The sequence below is a fragment of the Canis lupus genome, chromosome 13 (assembly GCF_011100685.1).
Source record: "Canis lupus familiaris isolate Mischka breed German Shepherd chromosome 13, alternate assembly UU_Cfam_GSD_1.0, whole genome shotgun sequence".
Lineage (NCBI taxonomy): Eukaryota > Metazoa > Chordata > Mammalia > Carnivora > Canidae > Canis > Canis lupus.
The window spans coordinates 628,426-643,590 of NC_049234.1; positions in this window are offsets into that span (position 1 = coordinate 628,426).

Genomic DNA, 15,165 nt, shown 5'->3' on the forward strand with positions numbered 1-15,165 from the left:
AAGAATTTATTTATTTATTTGACACATAGAGAGAGAGAGAGAGAGCATAAGCAAGGGGAACAATGGCAGAGGGAGAGGGAGAAGCAGGTTCCCCACTAAGCAGGGAGCCGAATGCAATGTGAGATGCAAGTTTGATTGCAGGACCCCAGGATTATTTTTTTTTTTTATAAAGTCTTTTTTTTTTTTTAATTTACTTATGATAGTCACAGAGAGAGAGAGAGAGAGAGGGCAGAGACATAGGCAGAGGGAGAAGCAGACTCCATGCACCAGGAGCCTGACGTGGGATTCGATCCTGGGTCTCCAGGATCACGCCCTGGGCCAAAGCAGGCGCTGAACCGCTGCGCCACCCAGGGATCCCGGACCCCAGGATTATTAACTGAGCCCAAGGCAGATGCTTAACTGATTGAGCCACCCAGGTGCCCCCTAGGTTTATATCCTATTTAATACTGCTCTGACTTCCTACTCTGTCAGTCTCTTGAGACTCATTACTCTGACAGGTGCAATTAATTATAAAAACTAAAATGAACTGGCTCTCAAGTTTTTATTGCTTTAATGTAAGTATTATTTTTTGTTGGTGATATGATAAGAAAAGAGATGGTAAGGAAGTAGAATATATGAGAGATAAAGAAATATCCTCTTTGACTTCTTCCAGTATTTGGCTCCTCCCTACTTCTCCTACTTGGCTTTCAGGATATCCCTTCATGATCTGTCTCTCTCTTTTCCTCTCTTTCCACCTATATTTTCCAATAGTTTAAAAATATTAATCTGTTGACCTATCCTGCCTTGATCTGAAAATATTGGTTTTCCATCTGTTTAAGGTCAAGGTACTTGCCTAGCTTTGCCTCCTCTGCTTTGGCATCATTTATTCCATGGCTTCAAGCAACATGTCGGAAGGATTGGGGCAAGGAGATCAGAAGTGAGAAGAGTTAGATATCCATTGAACTTGGTCAGAAGCAGGATGAAGAGGCACTGAATTAAGGAAATGCCACTAGAAATGGAAGAGGAGGACAGACCTCTATGACTTGTTTAGCAATTGGAGTGGGGATGCAGGAGAAAGAAAAGAAAACATTGAGATTCTCTCTGGAGAGAACTTGGTACAATAGAAGGAAAAGCTGATACAGAAAAAATTGATGAGGCCATTAAAAAACAAAAACAACACATTGCTGATGTTAAACAGGCACCAGAAAATATAATAGTGGAACTTGAGAGACTACAGGGCTAGAGACTTGAGCCAAGTAATCTACCCTTGAACAGTCTCTGAACTCATGGGTATAAGTGAAGTCACTAATGTAGAGAACCCAAAAGGAGAAGATTACTGAAGATAAACTTTGGGGAACTTCAAAATTGGAAAGATCAAGAAGAGGATGAGGAGTCCCTGAAGGGGGATCCCTGGGTGGCGCAGCGGTTTGGCGCCTGCCTTTGGCCCAGGGCGCGATCCTGGAGACCCGGGATCGAATCCCACATCGGGCTCCCGGTGCATGGAGCCTGCTTCTCCCTCTGCCTTTGTTTCTGGCTCTCTCTGTCTCTCAGTCTTTCATGAATAAATAAATAAATAAAATCTTTAAAAAAAAAAAAGGAGTCCCTGAAGGAGCTAGAGAAGGAGAAATTTGAGGAGCAGAGAACCAATTGGAAGAATGAAATTTATGGAGACAAAGTCATTTGGCAGCACATAAAATACTAAGTTACCATCCTTTGGGGGAGAGAACAACATCTTCCTTCTTCTTAGTAAAGAGTGACAGAAAGCAATGTTCAAGGAGATGCATGATGTGGAGGGAAAGATCCTAGAACTTGGAGCAGCAACGATGGGTCTCATTTCCCCATAGGAGCTTACTAGTTATGTGCCTTGGGCAAGCCATAACGCACAGGTATGAAAGCATGAGAGAACACCTGAAGGCTAGCCTGCAACCAGTATACTGTCAGAAATAGATCAAGCCACAGAGGGTGTAGCTGCTTGGTTTGAGGAAGTTAGAGAACACTACTGAGTATGGAACTTGAGTCAAGTGTCAGAGGATGACCAGGATTTTGGCAGATACAATAGTGGAGGAAGAATACTTGACTTTAAACATGGTGGTTCATCACCTGGAGAAGAAAAAATTGAAGACATAAGTTCCCCCCAAAAGACCATCTCTGTGTTTACTTTTTCTTGCTCGGGAACTCAGGAGCCTTGTTTATTTGAGATGATATAGACTATAGTTTGATACTTGACAGAAGACAAAAAAGAAGGGAAAAAGTATATATTCATATGTAAAGTCTTCCTTTAGGATGGATGAGTTGTTCTTTATTTTTCTTTATTCACTTTCATTTTAGGATATACCCTGAATTGTCGCTTGGGTGGCTCAGTTGGTAAGCGTCTGCCTACGGCTCAGGTCACGGTCTCGAAGGTCCTGGGATAGAGTCTTGCATCCAGCTCCCCGCTCAGCAGGGGAGCCTACTTCTCCCTCTCCCTCTCCCTCTATCCCTTCCCCCTGCTCATGCCCTCTCTCTCTCTCTCTCTGAAATAAATTAAATAAAATCTTTAGGGAAGAAAAAAGAAATATACCCTAAGTTCTCAACAAACAAAAGACTGTTATTCTTAAGGAGATTGTAGCACTTTATGTAGAAAGTTAAGAAACCACTCAAAGATCCCTCTACTTTACAAGTAGGAGGTGTGAATAAGCAACTCATTGTTTAATTTAGAGATCAAAAGTGAAAGCCGTACATTGGAGGTCAGGGAGATGCATATTAGATGTGATATGAGTATACGTCTTCTTGGATTACAATATGAGAGAAGTATAGGAGTTGATTTCAAACTGAAGAGAGACATGGGGAATGCAATCCAGAGGGATAAATTGTTTAAGAGTATTGTGACTTTAAGATACAATATCATTTTGGTAGCAAACCAACATTCTTGAGCCATGATGCTCGTTCTTTTGGGGAAAAATTAAATCAAGCAAACATAAAGACATTTTATTCCACTATCTTTGGGAAAAAATTCAGTTACAAGTTTGACCTCTAAGAATCAGTTCCAGAATACTATAGGTTTTATTGACCATGCAGTGGAACAGGATCAGCAGTCACGGTGTATAGCAGACAATCACGTTCATTGCTGAGAGTTGCTTGTTAGGCATAACCAGAGGCTTCAGAAAGGGTTTCAGCGTGGTTCACCTTGCTTTGAACGAAACCAGTGAGATCACCAGCATTCACTTTAGTGAGGACAAGCTGAGAATTAGCAGCTTTTCAAAATAAAAACCAGAGAGTACTAAATGTGTCATCATTGGGAGGGGGTGCTTTGGGTTTAAGAGGATTTGGACACATACAGAGATCATTACGATGTTATTAAACATTTATAAGTTAGTTTATATTTGCCAAATGCAAATATAAAAATCATTTCTTAATTATACAGGCATTAAAGTCTTGCATCATTAACCACATATTTAAAACAGCTTTGTGCCACTTATAAAAACAACTTAAAATATCAGATTGTTGAATTTCCTCTGTTCTAATATCCAATTGCCTTACAGCAAGATTAACCTGTTTATGGTCTTATTAAATACATTAAAAAGTGTAATTTTCTCATTTGTCAAAATTGAAGTATAGGGAAATGAGGCAATTAATTTGTGCATATTTATTCATCGATTCAGTGTTAAAATTTGAGAATTGAATTCTGATTTTTTTTTAAAACCTGGTCAATATTTGTACAGTACATCAGGCAGGCAGCATACTGTAAAGAACAAAAGAAGGAAAATAAGATGATAAAAATTACTTGCTTTGGGCTGAATAACAAAAGAGAACCAAATGGAAACTCATCCACTAGCCAAGAAGGGCTCTCACTTGCTCCTTTATCCATCACCATCAGCTGGCAGATGGACTCAATGCAAGCTGCCACTGATGCCAAGTTCTCTGCTTATGCAGCAGTCTTTGTCCTGGCCATTCAGGGAGGGAGGACAGGGAGTGGCCGGAGCCTCCAGTTCCACATAGCAGTTCATCCCAATGTGAAGGAAACTCTTGGGGCTAGCCAACAAAAATGGAATTCAAATTTGGAACCAGACCTCACCTGATATATTCTAATTGATTGTCATATGATTAGCCATCTGTTTATAATTTAAGTGTCTTTTCTTTGTATGAGAAATGCTTTTGTACAGGGTGGGACCCATCCTCCTCTCAATTTCTATATGGAAAAAAAAATTTTCTATCTTTTCATTGCTTTGCTGAGTAGCTTTCAACAGGCTGTTGGAAAAAGTCTGGGTCCAGATTTATAAAGTATCAACTGATGCTATGCTAGAACAATGGGGTATTTTATGGGCTGTAAAGCTCTTATTATTAAATAATTTTTTGGTTGTGATAATTTTAATAATTGGAGTAGTAAGCAATTTTAGAGGCTGGAAGGGTGATGAACCTTTTAAAATCAGTTGAAAGTGTTTCAATTCAATTTACACTGTAAGGGCTAAATCCGAAATATTATTTAGTTGTAACTATACTTCCACAACTTATTTGAATGCTACTATTTAGATGATTTAGGGAAATTGAGGCTAGCTAGAATTACAGGTCAAAATTAATGGTTCCCAAAATTTCTAGAAATGCAGAAATCATTCTATTTTTCTCAATTTAAAGTAGATTAGTCTTCATTGGGCCAACTTTGATTCTCTTGTCTAAACTTCCCTTTTATGAGTCCCTTATTAGTCTGTTATCAAAATTTTGATAGTGGACATAATATTTTAGAGTTGTATTTTTTAAGAAAAAAGAACAGGGGTTCTTAAACTTTGGTTCATCAGAATAACTAACCTTGGGAACCTGAGCCTCAGCCTGAACCCGTGGAAACAGAATCTGGGGTCTGAGCATCTCTTTTTTTTTTTTTTTTTGTCAGAAGTCACTCAGGTTATCCTGATGCACATAGTTTGCAAACAAATGAACAAGACCAGCCCAAAAGCCAAATCTGCCTGCTTTTGTAGATAGCACTTTTTAGGAATACAGCCACACCCATAATTTTTTTTCATTTATCTTTTCATTTCATTAATCTTTTTTTTTAAATTTAAATTCAAGTTAGTTAACATATAGTGTAGTACTGGTTTCAGGAGTAGAATCTGGAGATCCATTACTCACATACAACACCCAGTGCTCATCCCAACAAGTGCCCTCCTCAATGGCTGTCACCCATCTAGCCTATCCCCAAACCCCCTCTAACAAGCCTCTAGCAAGCCCCAGTGTCTTATGGTTTGTCTCCCTCTCTGTTTTTATCTTATTTTATTTTTCCTTTCCTTCTCCTATGTTTATCTGTTTTGTTTCTTAAATTCCACATATGAGTAAAATCATAAGATACTTTTCTTTCTCTGACTTATTGTGTGTACCATAGTACACTCTAGTTCCACCCATATTGATGCAAATGGAAAGATTTCATTCTTTTTGATCACTGAGTAATAATCCATTCCACATCTTCTTTATCCAGTCATCAGTTGATGGACATCTGGGCCCTTTCCATAATATGGCTATTGTTGGTAGTGTTGCTATAAACATTAGGGTGCATGTGCCCCTTCTAATCAACATTTTTGTATTCTTTGGATAAGTACCTTGCAATTGCTGGGTCATAGGGTAGTTCTATTTTTGATTTTTTGAGGAAAATCCATACTGTTTTCCAGATTGGCAGCACAGTTTGCATTCCCACCAACAGTGGAAAACGCACTCATCGTTTTTGTATTGTCTGTGGCTGCTTTCATGCTATAATGGCAGAATTGGTTAGTTGTGACAAAGACCATGTGGCCCACAAACCTGAAAATATTTATTACCTGGCCCATTATAGGAAAAGTTTGCCAACTCCTGTATGAGTTGAAATGATATAAAAAGAATTACATTTTTCCAGATCTAGTAATTCCCATTCATTCATTCATTCATTCATCTAGGCAGGTAAGAACTAAAAATCATAGAAACATTTACAGGGAGTTAAAAAAGGATTTAAGATATTGCCTTTTAATTTTCTTCAAACCTTTTAGTTGTTTCAAAGAAAGAAAGGAAAAACTAAGTTGGAGAGTATGGGGGATCCCTGGGTGGCGCAGCGGTTTAGCGCCTGCTTTTGGCCCAGGGCGTGATCCTGGAGACCCGGGATCGAATCCCACGTCGGGCTCCCGGTGCATGGAGCCTGCTTCTCCCTCTGCCTGTGTCTCTGCCTCTCTCTCTCTCTCTGTATGACTATCATAAATAAATGAAAAAAAAAATTAAAAAAAAAAAAAGGTGGAGAGTATGTTTTTTTAAAATTAACTGTATTTGATTGATATCTTAGAAATGTAATACTTTTCTAATTTGTTGCTGCAAAGTGACTCATCCCTAAGTTAAACTCTGTAATATCATGAATTTTAGCAGTGATTAAAGTGATACTCAAATATTTAAAGAAAAAGCAAGCCTATTCCTCTCAAAAGGGGGATACTATTAAAAAGATTATAGGAGCTTAGAAGTGTGTTTGGATTTAGCAAGGCAGTGAAATGGGGAAAAGAGCTAATGATCTTTATGGCTGCCTAGCCAGGGACAGCACATCGTAAACAAGGATGCTTTTTGGTGATACAGGACAAGACTGCTCTGTACACAGTATGAAGCATCTTGAATTGTGAATAAATTGGATGAGGTTCCAAAAACAATAGATATGCTCAAGTGAATAGGAAGACTCAGCTGCAACAAGGCCTTTGATTTACACAGCATGATTGTTTCAAGGCGTGCACAGTCCTTCCCAAGAGCTGGATGGATTTTCCTCCCAGCACCTGCAGGAGATGTTGAATTGACATCACAGAAAATTGTCAGCAGATAAGAGAGACTGATTGCCCGGCTGTGGGAGGGAGGTAGAGAAGGAATTAGCTTCCTTACACCTTGTTCATTGTGTCATTCACTCCCTCCTTCATAAATGTTTCAGTGACTTCTTATTATTTAAAGGATTTCAGGCATTCTCTAATCTGTCCCTTATGCTGGTATCACAACGTATTTTCATGCCTATTACCTCATTTGATCTTTACAGTACCTCTCACGCATGTCAAAGGAGGAGGTGGTAGTCTCAGTTTTCAGATAAACAAGCTGAGGGATAGCTGGCTCAATAGCTGAAGGTCATGCAGCAGTAAGGGGCTGAGTCAGCCCTGGAACCCAGGTCTCCTGCACCATACAACATGTTCTTGAGTCCTTTCCTCATGTTCCTGAAACATGCTCTGTGCTTGCCTACCTTATCTATGCTCCTGGCTATGGAATGCATCCCCCTTCTCCATGCAGAATACTACCTCTTGGTTTCTCGTTCCTTTTCTGTCTCTGCTAGCAAAACTTTCCCGAGCTCTAGTATTTAGTGTTCTCCTTCTCCTCCTCTGAACCCACACACTTTTTGTTGACACCATTCCTTTTCCTCAGGATCCTACCATGCTTTGTGGCACCTCTTGCTGTACTAGATGTTTTCATTGGATAGTGAGATTCCCAAAGAGCTCTTTAACTTTGCACAAGTGACTGCCCCATCTCCAGTAGAGCTACATGCTCTTTGAGGGAGCATCTATGTAGGCTGTATATTTCTTTTCTCCTCTACCATGCCTTGTGTCGCACATAAAGAAGACAGGGACCCAATAGATACCTGTTGGACAAACAAATGATTTCATTTTCATGCTATCTCTGAATATGATTAAGAGAAAAGAGATGAAACTGAAAAAAACTGTGTGGAGGTTCCTCAAACAGTTAAAAATATACCTGCCCTACGACCCAGCAATTGCACTGTTGGGGATTTACCCCAAAGATACAAATGCAATGAAACGCCGGGACACCTGCACCCCGATGTTTCTAGCAGCAATGGCCACTATAGCCAAACTGTGGAAGGAGCCTCGGTGTCCAACGAAAGATGAATGGATAAAGAAGATGTGGTTTATGTATACAATGGAATATTACTCAGCTATTAGAAATGACAAATACCCACCATTTGCTTCAACGTGGATGGAACTGGAGGGTATTATGCTGAGTGAAGTAAGTCAGTCGGAGAAGGACAAACATTATATGTTCTCATTCATTTGGGGAATATAAATAATAGTGAAAGGGAAAATAAGGGAAGGGAGAAGAAATGTGTGGGAAATATCAGAAAGGGAGACAGAACGTAAAGACTGCTAACTCTGGGAAACGAACTAGGGGTGGTAGAAGGGGAGGAGGGCGGGGGGTGGGAGTGAATGGGTGACGGGCACTGGGTGTTATTCTGTATGTTAGTAAATTGAACACCAATAAAAAAAAATAATAATAAAAAAAAAAAAAAAAAAGAAACTGAAAAAAAGGGTTGAATCTCACAAATGTGTGTTTTTTTTTTTTTTTTTTTTTTACAAATGTGTTTTTAATAGCAAATTCTTTTCTATTGAATGAAAGTATCCCAAGGACAGCCACTAATGCTCCATGTTTAGCTGAAGCCCAGAGTCATAAGGGCTGAGTGATCTTAAACTGGGCATAACATAAACCAGCCTATGAGGAAATGAAGACTTGGAATATACACTGTTAAGACAACTCTTTTGTACCTTTTACTTCTTTAGGCCAGCAACTCACAAGTAGTTGGCATAATAGGAAGAAAGAGAGAGAGAGAGTGTGTGTGTTTTCCTCGCAAAACACTGACCTTGCCATATCTCCATCTTGTGGAGGCTGATGCTGCTCTATGGTTTCCTGGCCTGGGTTAAGGGGTACAGCTGCAACAAGGCAAACCTTCCTTGGAGCTTTGCCAAAGTCTTATCTCTCTCTCTGGTTGCTGGATTAAGAACTAAACATAGTTGCCTTTGTAAGCTGGTAAGTGGGACAAAAATTTCATGAAAGGATCACCTTACCAGTCTGTGAAGCTTGACTAAGCCTCAACAATGCCCACTCTCCGCCATTCTCACTCACAGGCAGTACTTCTACCCCATGTCTCTGTGTTGTATACTTCCTGTCTAGTTGCACTGACCACCCACCCCAGAACTAGTGCACAAAATGATTTAGGGTCAATCTTATCTCCTGTGCTGACCACACCTATAATTGGCATTCTCTGGGTTTAGAGCCTCAGTGAGCTAGGTAGGACTGTGTGGTCTATACCACATCTCCCCTGTTCTGAAATGAGTACATGGACCAGGTAAAACTAAATGTGAAGCTATACCTATTTATATTGATGACTTCCTTTCAATTTACCAGGTCCTTCTCTTTTTTTTTAATCAAAACTTTTTTTAAGATTTTATTTATTCAAGACACACAGAGAGAGGGGCAGAGACAGAGGCAGAGGTAGAAGTAGGCTCCATGCAAGGAGCCTGATGTGGGACTTGATCCCAGGACCCCAGGATCAGGCCCTGGACTGAAGGTGGCGCTAAACCGCTGAGCCACCCAGGCTGCCCTTACCAGGTCCTTCTATCACAGAAAGTGATTATGTTAAAATTAGTGCTACCTGGGAAGTTGAAAACTTATGTGGTTTTTTTATTACTTCTGCAAGAACCTCTCAATTATGTTCTACACACATATTTCTTCACTTAAGAGTAAAACAGAGCTGTGTAAAGTGAGCAGCATGTTTACAGTAGATCCCTATGGCTTGCTATCAAATTAGTGGCAAATCAGTATTATAGTAAACAGAGGTCAAAGATCAAACCCACAATTTCACATAAAATTCAAAACACGAGACACAAAATACAAAATAGAAGGCTCATGTCATGAGACCATCAACTACTCTTAAAAAATAATCAAAACCAGGAAAAGATGAGAGGAAACACAATTTAAACATGATTTTGGTCCAGAATCTGATGCAAAAGCTAGACCTCACAGAGCTCTTTTAAAAACCATGACAACTGACTACATGTCACTCATCTTAAATGGAAACACACATCAAAAGGTGGCAAGAACCAAGACTTAGCAACTCCCAGATTCTATTCATGGATCTGTCACTGACTCTGGACAAGTCAAAATCTGTCTTCATTTTTTTTTTTTAGTCTGAGAAGCAGGATGGAAACTATTGTTTTACTTCTTTGATGGACAACTCTGGAGAGAGTCATGCTAATAAGGAAACAGTGGTAATTCTCTCCTAGATGTATTTCTGAAAGGTCAAATGATTTAGTAGCATGAAATTGTACACACCACACCCATTTTTACTATGGGCAGCTCTCCACTCTTGGCTTCTAAAGAGGAAACTAGAAGGATCACATTCATTCCATGTTAAAGTATTCCTTCAAGCCAAATAACCCCACAAAAATGATTATGGATTAGACTTTATTATTAAAATCAAAGTCCTAAGTTAATCAAGGGTTCACACCTATCATCATTAATCTACGATTCATCAACCTTGAGTTAAAACATAACTTTTTACTGAAGGCTTAAATGAATGGACTAGGCCAGATGATAAATATTAAGGGAGGAAAAGCAAAGCCTTTGAAAACAGACTTTGGAAAAGCTCCAAAGGAGGCCTGAGTATTTAAAATCAATTTGGTCAATAATTTTAATCACAACCCTTCTTATTAATTCATAAGTATTTGCTTAATCAATGCCACCAGATGTCAGTATATCCTGTATGATTACCATTGAGTTCTCAAAGCCATCCAGAGTTTTTATTCCAGTAAATGAAAGTGAGGGTAGTGGCCAAATAATTAGGGCTCTCTAGAGGATTATAAATCCTATTCCTCAACATTAGCTATGTTATGGTAGAGGCCCCTCATTTTAGACACAAATTCCCAGGTTCCCAATAAATCTCAGTACTGAGGATCTTAAAAGTAGGAATGCCCTGCTCTAAAAGTGATGTGTGTCAGAGAGCCCAAGCAGCCTGTTGGAGAAGGGGAACATGAACACAGCTGTAGTCCATGCAGCCCTGGGACGTCTACTGTATTTTGTCCTCTCCTATTGACCTGACTTCTCCATTAAAGAAATGTCTTATTGGTGTTTGGTGTTTATCAGTGAGATAAAGGGAATTTTTATTAATGGAGAAGATGACTGCCTTGTACTGTAGATAAGTGCTAGGACTTCTACCTATATTATCTTATTGAAACAATAAGAAATTGAGAAAGAAAGTTTAAAGCTCAATGTGTCTTTCTTTTTGACATGACCAAAGACCTAAACTGAGTTCTCAAGCCTTTCGGAGATTTTACTCCAGTTAACAAAAGTAACATTGGTGATCAAAAAAGTCAAGGTTGAGCAAATTGGCAAAATTTTTAATTTGTAGGTTATTATTAAACAACAACCACTCCATTCTTTAACAGGATTGGATCTGGAAGGATTTTCAATGAGTAGTGAGGATAAAATTTTAAATACTATTTGACAGTATTTAATTGTGAAATACATGTGCATTTTGATAACTGTAAGCTCTAGAAATGTTTGAAGTCCTTGGCACTCTGCCATGTTTTCAGAAAAGAATCAATTTTGCATGAATGAGGTCCATGTTGAAACTTCACATTATAAAGTTCATTGTGGGAATCATCTGGGGCATGGTCCTTGGAGATAGCAGTGGAGCTCCAGGCTTCTGGCTGCATAATGAACGATGCCCATTTTCTCTTAGGAATGAAAGTGTCCTTCTTATCCTAGAAGTCAATATAGCTATAGGCTTTACCCTTGAAGAGAAATCCTTTGGAATATGAATGTTTAGTGTGAGAAAAATTGTTACAGCCTTGTCATTTAGGACAGGACGAAAAGTCTGACAAAATTCTTTGGAGTCTACTTCTAAAAGCACTGATAGGGCAGCCTGGGTGGCTCAGTGGTTTAGCGCCACCTTCGGCCCAGGGGGTGATCCTGGAGACCGGGTCCCATGTCAGGCTCCCTGCATGGAGCCTGCTTCTCCCTCTGCCTGCGTCTCTGCCTCTCTCTCTGTGTCTCTCATGAATAAATAAATAAAATCTTTAAAAATAAATAAATAAATAAATAAATAAATAAATAAATAAATAAATAAAAATAAAATAAATAAAAGCACTGATACACTTGCAATTTTGTTAGTGAGAAGATAACTGAATTTTTTCAAAGCTTATCTCCTCTGATGTTCAAATGTCTGTGAAATTCACTTCAAACAGAGGTCCCTTCCCCCTAAATGCATATGCACATGTATTATTTCGCCGGTGCATAGAAATTACTGAAACAAATAGCTAAGGACTCTCTATCAGATAATGTCAAATAGGGATTTTTAACTTGGTGATATGTTTCATGGATCAAAGCACGAGTCATTGTATTTGAATATCTGCATTCACGTACCATCACAAAGCCTCAGAAATCAGAAAATTGTATCTAATCACAGAGGGAAGATGCTACAAAAGTCACTCTTAGATAAATCTTACTTGTCCTTGAATGTTTTCCTATGGAAATACATTTCACAAACTGCAAAGTTATTCACCGATTGAATCAAAGATCATGACAGGTGGGGAGGACTTTTGAGTCCCTACAGTGATTTTACAATCTGCTACTCCACCCAGCCCCACATTGCCGTGGGGGATACTGAGGCCCAGAGAAGTGACCTGACTCAGACTCGCTTCTCAGGCCCCTGGGCACTTGCACTACTTAATTCTTAACAATATGGTTTTATTGTAAACTAATTTATTTAACTCACTAAAGTTTGGTTCTAGGAATTAATTAATCTTAACTAATTATCCCAAAAAATCATTAGGCAAGTAGACACAGGTAGAATTCACCTTTTAAAACTAGAAGGAAAGAAAAAACCCAAGAGGAAGTAGAAGGCATTTTACACACAAATCTCATTTATTCTTCATCAAACAGTGTGAGGTAAGGATCATCCTCTCCATGTCACTGCTGAGGAAACTGGCTCAGAGCTTTTAATTAATGTGCCCAAGTCACTATTAAGTAGCAGAGCCAGGATTTAGACTCAGATCTGTCTGATTCCAGAAACCATGTCCTCCTGTCCAATCTAAGATGTTTCTGTTTAAGTTACTTATCCAAAATTACATGACGAGATCTAATAGAATTGAGCACAAATCTCAGTGCCAATGCACTGGATTATGTTTGAACAGAATCCTCACAATAAAGTCCAAAAGTACAACTTCTAGCACTAACCAAGAATGTCCTGAATTTCTCTCTCTCTTTTATTGCTAGTTCTGATTGTTCCACTGTGGAGGCTGAGAAAATTAAGGCCATTCCACTTTAAGTTCAGCATTAGCACATGTTCAGCCATCCCAGGCCTCTGTGAATAAGAGCTGAACTTTACCTTCCTTCAGTTACAGGAAGAAAACAGCTTTCAGCTTAACGTCACAGAGCCCAACGGGCAGCCCCGGTGGCGCAGCGGTTTAGCGCCGCCTGCAGCCCAGGGCATGATCCTGGAGACCCTGGATCGAGTCCCACATCAGGCTCTCTGCATGGAGCCTGCTTCTCCCTCTGCCTGTGTCTCTGTCTCTCTATTTCTCTCTCTCTCTCTGCATCTCTATGAATAAATAAAGAAAATCTTAAAAAAAAAAAAAAAAAAAAAAGAACAGAGCCCAGGAAGCCCCATATTAGAATAAGAACAGAGCTCAATGCCCTTGAAGGCCCCATATCAAAATGTAAACAGGGAGGAATTGCTCCAGCCCTTCTGGAGGGCCCCTAGACCAGCCCTTAAAACTAAGCTGAAACCCACCTCGGGGTCCAAGGAGTCCAAGTCCCTGCTCCGCTGTGTCTGTGTCGGGTGTACTTGGACACAGGCTCGAGCTTGTAAATCAACCCTCGTGTGTTTGCATCGGTGTCGGCTCCTTGGTGGTTTCTCCGATTCGCGATCTTGGGCACAACACCACATACTCAATATTTTAACAAAATTACAGGTTTGCTTTCTCTTAAAACCTGTAAATTCTGAGGTTGGTTGGTCCATAAATTAGCAAGAACATAAAATATGAAGAACTCTTATCAAGGACTACCACTGAAAGTGGTTTTGAGCAGTTACAAACCATGGGTAGTTCAAATGGCATGTGAAGAAGAAAGCTGGAGACTCAGAACCCTCACATTGGGTCAGTTCTCTGGATGTCCTCTTCTCACTCTGTAGCTCATCTTACCCCCATTTCTCTTCTCTACTTTAAAACAGCATTTCAAAAACAGAATAGAAAGGGTATAGGCACTCTTGTACGTCAGCGCCTATACCTTGATGATTTTATTATCAAGATATGTGAGGTTGATATTGCATCGATAAGCTCAGAGTCCAAAAATGGACATATTGTAAAATTCTGTCTTGTTTATTCAATATGGGTCTTAAACAGACTTAGGTGGTACTAAATTCTTAAACAGACCTCCAGACAGGAGGAGCAATGGGAAATAAACTTCTTTTCTAACCAGATAGCTCTGTTTGTTTTTAACTAAATAATTCTCTGATGTCTAAATGATGCTCCCCATTGCTTTGAAAAGGTAATAAGATATTTTGTTGGGCCAGTTTGGAGCCAGCCCTCAAAAGATCAGAGTATTTGGGCTAGAGAGGTTCCTAAGGACACCAGCCCTTGCTGAGTAACACTCATGGACTAATGGGCACCATTTTGTTCAATGGGGGATGGGGGACATGGAGAACATGAGTAAGCAAAGGGAGGGTGGGTGGGAAGGAAAGTAATTTCACAGGATTGCATAAGTATTACTTACTGCTTTCTGCTGGGGAGGTTCATAGATCTTAGAGGTACCACCTTGGGTAGTGTTTACTCACCAACTGGTCCTGCGAGGGGTATTTAACGCTTCATCCAGCCATTAACTGGAAAGTCATCCATAAAAATTCTAGCTGTCTGGATACAATGGAAGAGAAGCTCTTATTCTTGCTTGTCTACATATCTGTCCACGAGTGGAGGCTTTATTCCGGCTCATGCCTCTGTAGGTCCTTTAGTTATGAATGACCCGAAGCCCAGGTCACAGTGCTGGCATTACTCTGGAGGGCCTAGACTTCCATAGCAAGGGCTGCAGAGCTGCTGTCAGAGAGCACCCTGAGCGAGCCAGGGATGTCAGATACTGCACATCTTCTGCTTTGTTTTCTTTTTAGGGTAAATTCACTTCTGTGTGCAGGTGAAGGAAAATACCAATTGACATTTCACTGGCCCCAAAAGCTCAAACTGAAATCTCCATGTAACAAAAAGAATCTAGGCTAGAAAGAAATGACTGACTTTTGAAAGATCTGCACTATGTGTTAAAAATTTAGGGTATTCAATCTAGGAACTTGAGGAGTTTGACACCTATGAAATCATTCTTACCATATGCCTGTTTTTCTTAATAATATCTTAATATTTCAAAGTAAATTGTCTGGCTGGCTTTCTTACCTCCAACTGTTTAGAT